This window comes from Oreochromis aureus, linkage group 3, assembly GCF_013358895.1.
Source record: "Oreochromis aureus strain Israel breed Guangdong linkage group 3, ZZ_aureus, whole genome shotgun sequence".
Classification (NCBI taxonomy): Eukaryota; Metazoa; Chordata; class Actinopteri; order Cichliformes; family Cichlidae; genus Oreochromis; species Oreochromis aureus.
Window position 1 is genome coordinate 58,401,743 of NC_052944.1, and position 6,427 is coordinate 58,408,169.

General features: G+C 43.0%; 1 protein-coding gene across 1 annotated transcript in view; it reads right to left on the bottom strand.

Annotated features, from left to right (window-relative positions):
* LOC116327245 (alpha-tectorin-like) overlaps positions 1 to 6,427 on the bottom strand; it is a 91,747-nt gene that overhangs the window by 53,358 nt on the left and 31,962 nt on the right. The window lies entirely within an intron of this gene.

The window sequence follows — 6,427 nt, forward strand, 5'->3', positions numbered from 1 at the left end:
CCGGGTCACAAATTTTGAAGCCAATATGATAACCTTATCCTGCCAATTCTGTAGAGTTCAAGCTTTTCACATCCAATTAAAATCAAATCACTCAAAATGATTCTCTGGAAAAGAGTAGAATTCTTAGAACAGAGTTTATTAAACATTGTCATGTAAACAACAGAACAGTACATTTAAAAGCAAAAATAACAAATAGAAAGCGAAGCAACCCTGGGGTGTAGAGTCTTAAAGCACAAACAGAAACACACACAAAAGACAGACAGGAAAGAAGCAGCAGACAAAAAAGCTACCCAATGCACATTGGACTCATCTTATATAGGGACAGTGATCCCCCCTCCCGTCGTTGGGTATCCTTTCATCCTTTGTTTGTTTTTTTTCATCTTCCACCCTACACCATAACTTCAAATTAGTCTCATCCATCATTGCATTGGGTCCCATTGACAGTTTCATGGCGAAATTGAGATTGAAAGTCTACAGAAAAGCAGTTAATCAGATAATCCATTCAACTATTTTGTTGGGCGCGCATGCCAGGTGTAACGTGCCAAGAGATGTGACTTTGCTTTTGTGTTCTTTTTAGCTTTAAGGTGTCAAGCCTCCACCTATTGGCCAGTTCAAAGTTCATTGGCATGTGTCTATTGGCTGGTCTGGGCACAGTTGGCCAATCACTCTTCAGGGATGACTACAAATGAGTAGCTCCCTGGCCATAAGACCAGGCATAAACTGGTTTACTTCTTCGCCCTCTGGTGTTTGAGGCGAGAACCAGAATTTCAGGTACATGCCCTGCAAAGGCCAGGTTTCTTGTCTTACAGAGATATTGAAAGGGCTGTACACTTCGACTTTACAGTCACTTAAAGAGCTGTATGCTTTTGTGTTACAGCTATTTAGAGGGCTGTATGCTTTTGTGTTATGGCCCCAGAAAGGGCCGCAGGCCTTTCCTTAACAGCCATCCAAACAGCTCCATGCTTCTGTTGTACAACAAGTTAAAGGGCAGCACACGCCCTTAAGCAGTCCACTTAAACACAGGTGCATGCTTCTGCTACCTGGTGTCTCAAACAGCTGCATGCTTTTGCTGGACAGTTAAAGGCAGCTGCATACCGAGAGGGGTCCTATGCGCATACTTTAGCAGTGCCAAGCTGAATTAGCCCTTTGTTGGCGATAACACTATCAAAGGTTTCTTACTGATCCTCATTGTTACATTTTTAGACAGTATTGATCAGCATGTGTTCATACAAGAAGTGGCACAAACTTTTTCATTAATATAGTGGTGGATATATTTGACCTAAATATATGGGTCATGTGATTTGAACATGCAAGTTAAATGCTTAACACAGTGACTCCAGTATATAAAACACTTCATTGTGAGTATGCATATTATATATATGAGTGTATATGATTACCAGTGTTGGGTAAGTTACTTTAAATTAGTAACTTAGTTACATTACTAGTTATTTCTATGAAAAGTAACTCAGTCACTTCAAGTTACTCGTTACTTTCAAAGTAACTAGTTACTAGGGAAAGTAACTTTGGTTTTACTCAGAATTCTCTTGTTAATGTGTTGCTTCCGTAACTGGATACCCAGCAAGACTGCCAGTCTTCTAGCTTGCTTACTTGCCACAAGTGCACTGTGCCACCTACCAATAGAAAGGAAAAAATAGTGTGCACATTTCCACGAGAGAAATCCCACGCCTGGACCGTCGTTGACCGCTGCATGATTCTACCCTGCTTTTTACATCCAACACAAAAACTGCAGTCGTGGTGCTTTTGATTGTATTCAGAACTCGGAAATTCTGCCTTCTGAATAGGAAGATGTAGGTAACACCAGACTGCAGATGAGCTGCATACAGAGCTGGACTGGGACAAAACAATCGTCCCGGGCATTTTGACTAGAGACCGGCCCGCCATTATAGGAAAAATCATAAAGCCTTTGAATGAAAATAAACACTGTTGTGACAGTGATGTACACTGTTCTGATGGTATATATGTATCAATCTATCAATTGTTTGTTGTAAGACTCAGATAATTATTTTTTAAAAGCTAGAGATTTTAAATGAGAATAAGAAAGAAAAGTATTTCCTTGTGCCCCCCTTTCCCTGTTAATGCCCTACATGGACCCTATCGTGCGAAATCAATCAATTGGAGACCAGAACAACAAACGACGGAGGCACCAGACAAGTGCAATCAAACGATGAGTTTATTAACACCGGAGAGGAACCATCAGCATATGTCTTCCTCTGACAAAAATACATTGAATGCTGGTTTTATAGCATAGAAAATTAACGCCCACACATACACATCAATGCAGGTCAAAAATACATTGTGTAGAGTCATTGTTTACAGACAACGGTACATCTTGTACATCTCTAATAACTATAAACAGACATATAACTTCTCTTTTCTATAACACCTGCCTTTTAAGGTCATAAACTTCAAGCTTCAGGGTCTCTAAGGGCTAATAACTGACCCTCGTCATCAATCACTAAGTAGACAGAATTGGCGCAGGTCTCAAAAAGAAGCAGAAGACACTTGGGCCTTCGCTCAGGCCTGCTGCTAGATTTAATGTGTATTACAAGCATGCATGCAATTAACCTGCTATGTTCTCATCTTCCCTCAACATGTATCACCTGGACACTCTCACCAGTGAAGCTTAAAACCCTCTTGGATGGAACATCAACTCCAAATCAGCACAGATATGCAATGTGTATAAAATGAACTAAACCTGTGAATAGAATGAATGTGATGACAAACATATTCAATGCAATATGAACCCTGTAAGAAATATTACTGATAAAATAATGCTGTAAAACATGTTCTTAATGCATTTATCATAAGGCAGGTTATATGGTAGCAATAAAAGAATCTCTAAATCCCAACAACCCCTGGCAACACTTTGCTAGACCCGCCCCTGCACAGTTACCAGCTGTCAGCTACATAGAAAAGGATCCTGGTGTTATTTGTCTCTCAGAAACAGTTCATAACTTCCCTTCAACTCATTCATGTCACCTAAAAGGTAAACCTGTTTCTCCATCACCTGTTCAGCTCTGATGATTCAGTAAGGACATCTCCTGGTTTCATCTTCATGTTTCCGTCTCACCAGATAACCAAATCGATATCATGACCAGCAGCTTTACAGCTGTGGCTCCAGCAAACATCAGCTGATACTAGAAATTAATATTAAATAAACTCTAACAACAGCTGATCAAGCTTAAACGTGCTGCTGTTGTTTAGCGCGACATCCGCTGGTTTCCTCTTTCTGGCGCAAAGTGGGCGATAAATAAACAAGAGAGAAAAACCGATCAGCTGATCACTGATCAGTTTGATGATTGAAGTAGGAACAGGAGAGGGAGGGGGAGAGAAGAAGAGGCAGCTGTGCAGCTTCAGCTTTGTGTCTTTTTCATTGTAGCTGAAGTCCGGGACAAACTGTGTTCCTTTTCACCTCAGTACGAAACGCGTAATATTTTCTCTGAATACGAGACGATTCTGTTTTTTACGGGACGGTTGGCAACTCTAATAATTAACCGTATGAACAAAATAAAGTTCAACATCAGTAATATAGCACCCACACAGCTGTATAGAAACTCCGTCAGAAAGCACGCAGTACGAAAATGTCAGCATAACGAAAATAAACTCCACCTAAACTTGGTTTATATCTGACTCCGATAGACTGCAGGTCATAACTTCTTACCTGAAGTTCAGTTCACCTGACACTCGGACCGGCGGCTGCCTCGGGTCTCTCCTCTTGCCTCCCTTTCCTTCATCCACCTGCTGGCCTCCACCACTTGCTAATGTTACTGAATCTGTGGAAGCTCCGCGATAGCCACCACACGAAGTAACGAGTAACGAGCCTATCTAAATCCCAGTAACGAGTAACGCGTTCCTGGTTTTGGCATAATAACTAGTTACCGTGCTCGTTACCACAATAATAACGTAGTTACTGTAACGCGTTACTTAATAACGCGTTAGTCCTAACACTGATGATTACACACACTTTATGAAAGTAACTATGATTGCATGTGTAGTGTATACAGGTATATATCCAAAACAGTGATTGGACAGAAAGTCACAGTCACACTCGGCTCGCTCTGCTGATGCCATCAAATGTTGGCATTCATGTTGAATATTGTACATGATCCAAAGAGAGAAAAATACCACCACACACAATGTTTGAATTTAAAAAGAGAAACGTGTGACGAGGCTGTCTCCGTGATCTTTCATTCATCTGTGAAATCGGAGTCATCACACTGACACTTCACAGATTTGCTCTCTGAACTGGAATGGTGAATGGACTGGTTCTTATACAGCACTTTTCTACTCTGAACACTCGAAGCGCTTTACACAACTTACCTCATTCACTTTGTTCCGTGTTTTCTGTCTAACATTCACACTGTGATGGACGCATCTGAGAGCAACTTGGGGTTGGTATCTTCCCCAAAGATATTTGGCATGCAGACTGGAGCAGACCTGCTCTGCCACCTGAGCTACAGCCACCACAAACTGAAACAAAACACAATTTACTGGAAATGTTTGTTAGTAATCCAAAAGTTTGAAAACTCCAGAGAACATTAAAAAAGTTAATTCATTTTAAAGTTGTGTGCATTTCACCATCAGGCCGGGGTCTTTCTGTGTGGAGTTTGCATGTTCTCCCCATGTTTGCGTGGGTTCTTTCCGGGTACTCTGTCTTTGTCCCACAGTCCAAAGTGGGGTTAGGTTAACTGGAAAATCTAAATTGCCCATAGATAAGATAAGATAAGATCAGATAAGATAAGATAAGATAAGATAGGATAACCTTTATTAGTCCCACACATGGGAAATTTGTTTTGTCACAGCAGGAAGTGGACAGTGCAAAAGTTATGAAGCAAAAATTAGAATAAAATAAAATAAGAATAAATACAGTACACAACTGTACAGAATAGAATAAAATAAAATACTATATACAGTAGAATAAAATAGAATAAAATATACAATGAGATAAAAATAGAGTACAAATGCTATATACAATTGAGTAAAAATACAACGATGCCAGAAAAGATTATTGCACATTAGTATTATTGCACATGTGTGGATGTGTGTGTTTGATCAGTTAAAGTCTTTATTGTGAGTCTGACAGCAGTGGGGAGGAAAGACCTGCGAAATCTCTCCGTCCCACACCGTGGTGCCGCAGTCTCCCACTGAAGGAGCTGCTCAGTGCTGTCACAGTCTCATGCATGGGGTGGGAGATGTTGTCCAACAGGGATGACAGCTTTGCCACCATTCTCCTGTCACTCACCACCTCCACTGGGTCCAGAGGGCATCCTAGAACAGAGCTGGCCCTTCGGATCAGCCTGTTCAGTCTCTTCCTGTCCCCGGCGGAGATGTTGCCGCCCAGCAGACCACACCATAAAAGATGGCTGAGGCCACCACAGAGTCATAGAAGGTCTTCAGGAGTGGGCCTCCACTCCAAACGACCTGAGTCTCCGCAGCAGGTACAGCCTGCTCTGCCCTTTCCTGTAGAGGGCGTCTGAATTATGAGTCCAGTCCAGTTTGTTGTTCAGATGAACACCAAGGTACCTGTAGCTGTCCACAGCCTCAATGTCCATACCTTGGATGTTCAGTGGTTGCAGTGGAGGATGTTTGTGCCTGTGGAAGTCTACCACCAGCTCCTTGGTTTTACTGGCATTGATCTGGAGGTAGTTCAGCTGGCACCAGTCCACAAAGTCTTGAGTCAGTCCTCTGTACTCCTTGTCGTCCCCATCAGTGATGAGGCCGACTATTGCAGAGTCATCAGAGAACTTCTGCAGGAAGCACTGGGTGGAGTTGTGGGAGAAGTCTGCAGTGTAGATGGTGAAGAGGAACGGAGCCAGAACCGTTCCTGTGGGGCCCCGTGCTGCAGACGACCCTGTCCGACACACAGCCCTGAGTCCTCACATACTGTGGTCGGTCGGTGAGGTAGTCCAAAATCCAGGTAGTGAGGTGATGGTCCACTCCAGAGTTCTCCAGCTTGTCCTTCAGAACCGAGGGAAGAATGGTGTTGAAGGCACTGGAGAAATCAAAGAACATGATTCTCACAGTGCTCCCAGCGGTCTCCAGGTGAGCGAGGGAACGATGTAGGAGGTGAATTACGGCATCATCCGCTCCAGTGCCAGGCTGGTAGGCAAACTGAAGTGGGTCCAGTGATGAGCTCACCAGGTGCCGAATGTGATGTGAGTGTGAATGGTTGTCAGTGTCCATGTGTTAGACCTGCGACAGACTGGCTACCTGTCAAGGGTATACCCTGCCTCTCGCCCTAAGACAGCTGGGATAGGCCCCAGTGCCCCCCGAGACCCTGAAAAATGATAAACGGAAGCACATGGATGCATCGATACATTAGCCTCACTTAATTTTTTATGTATCGACTGATAAGTAGTAGTAGTAGTGCAAGCTCTGACTGGGGCCTTGACTGGGGCCTTTAAAA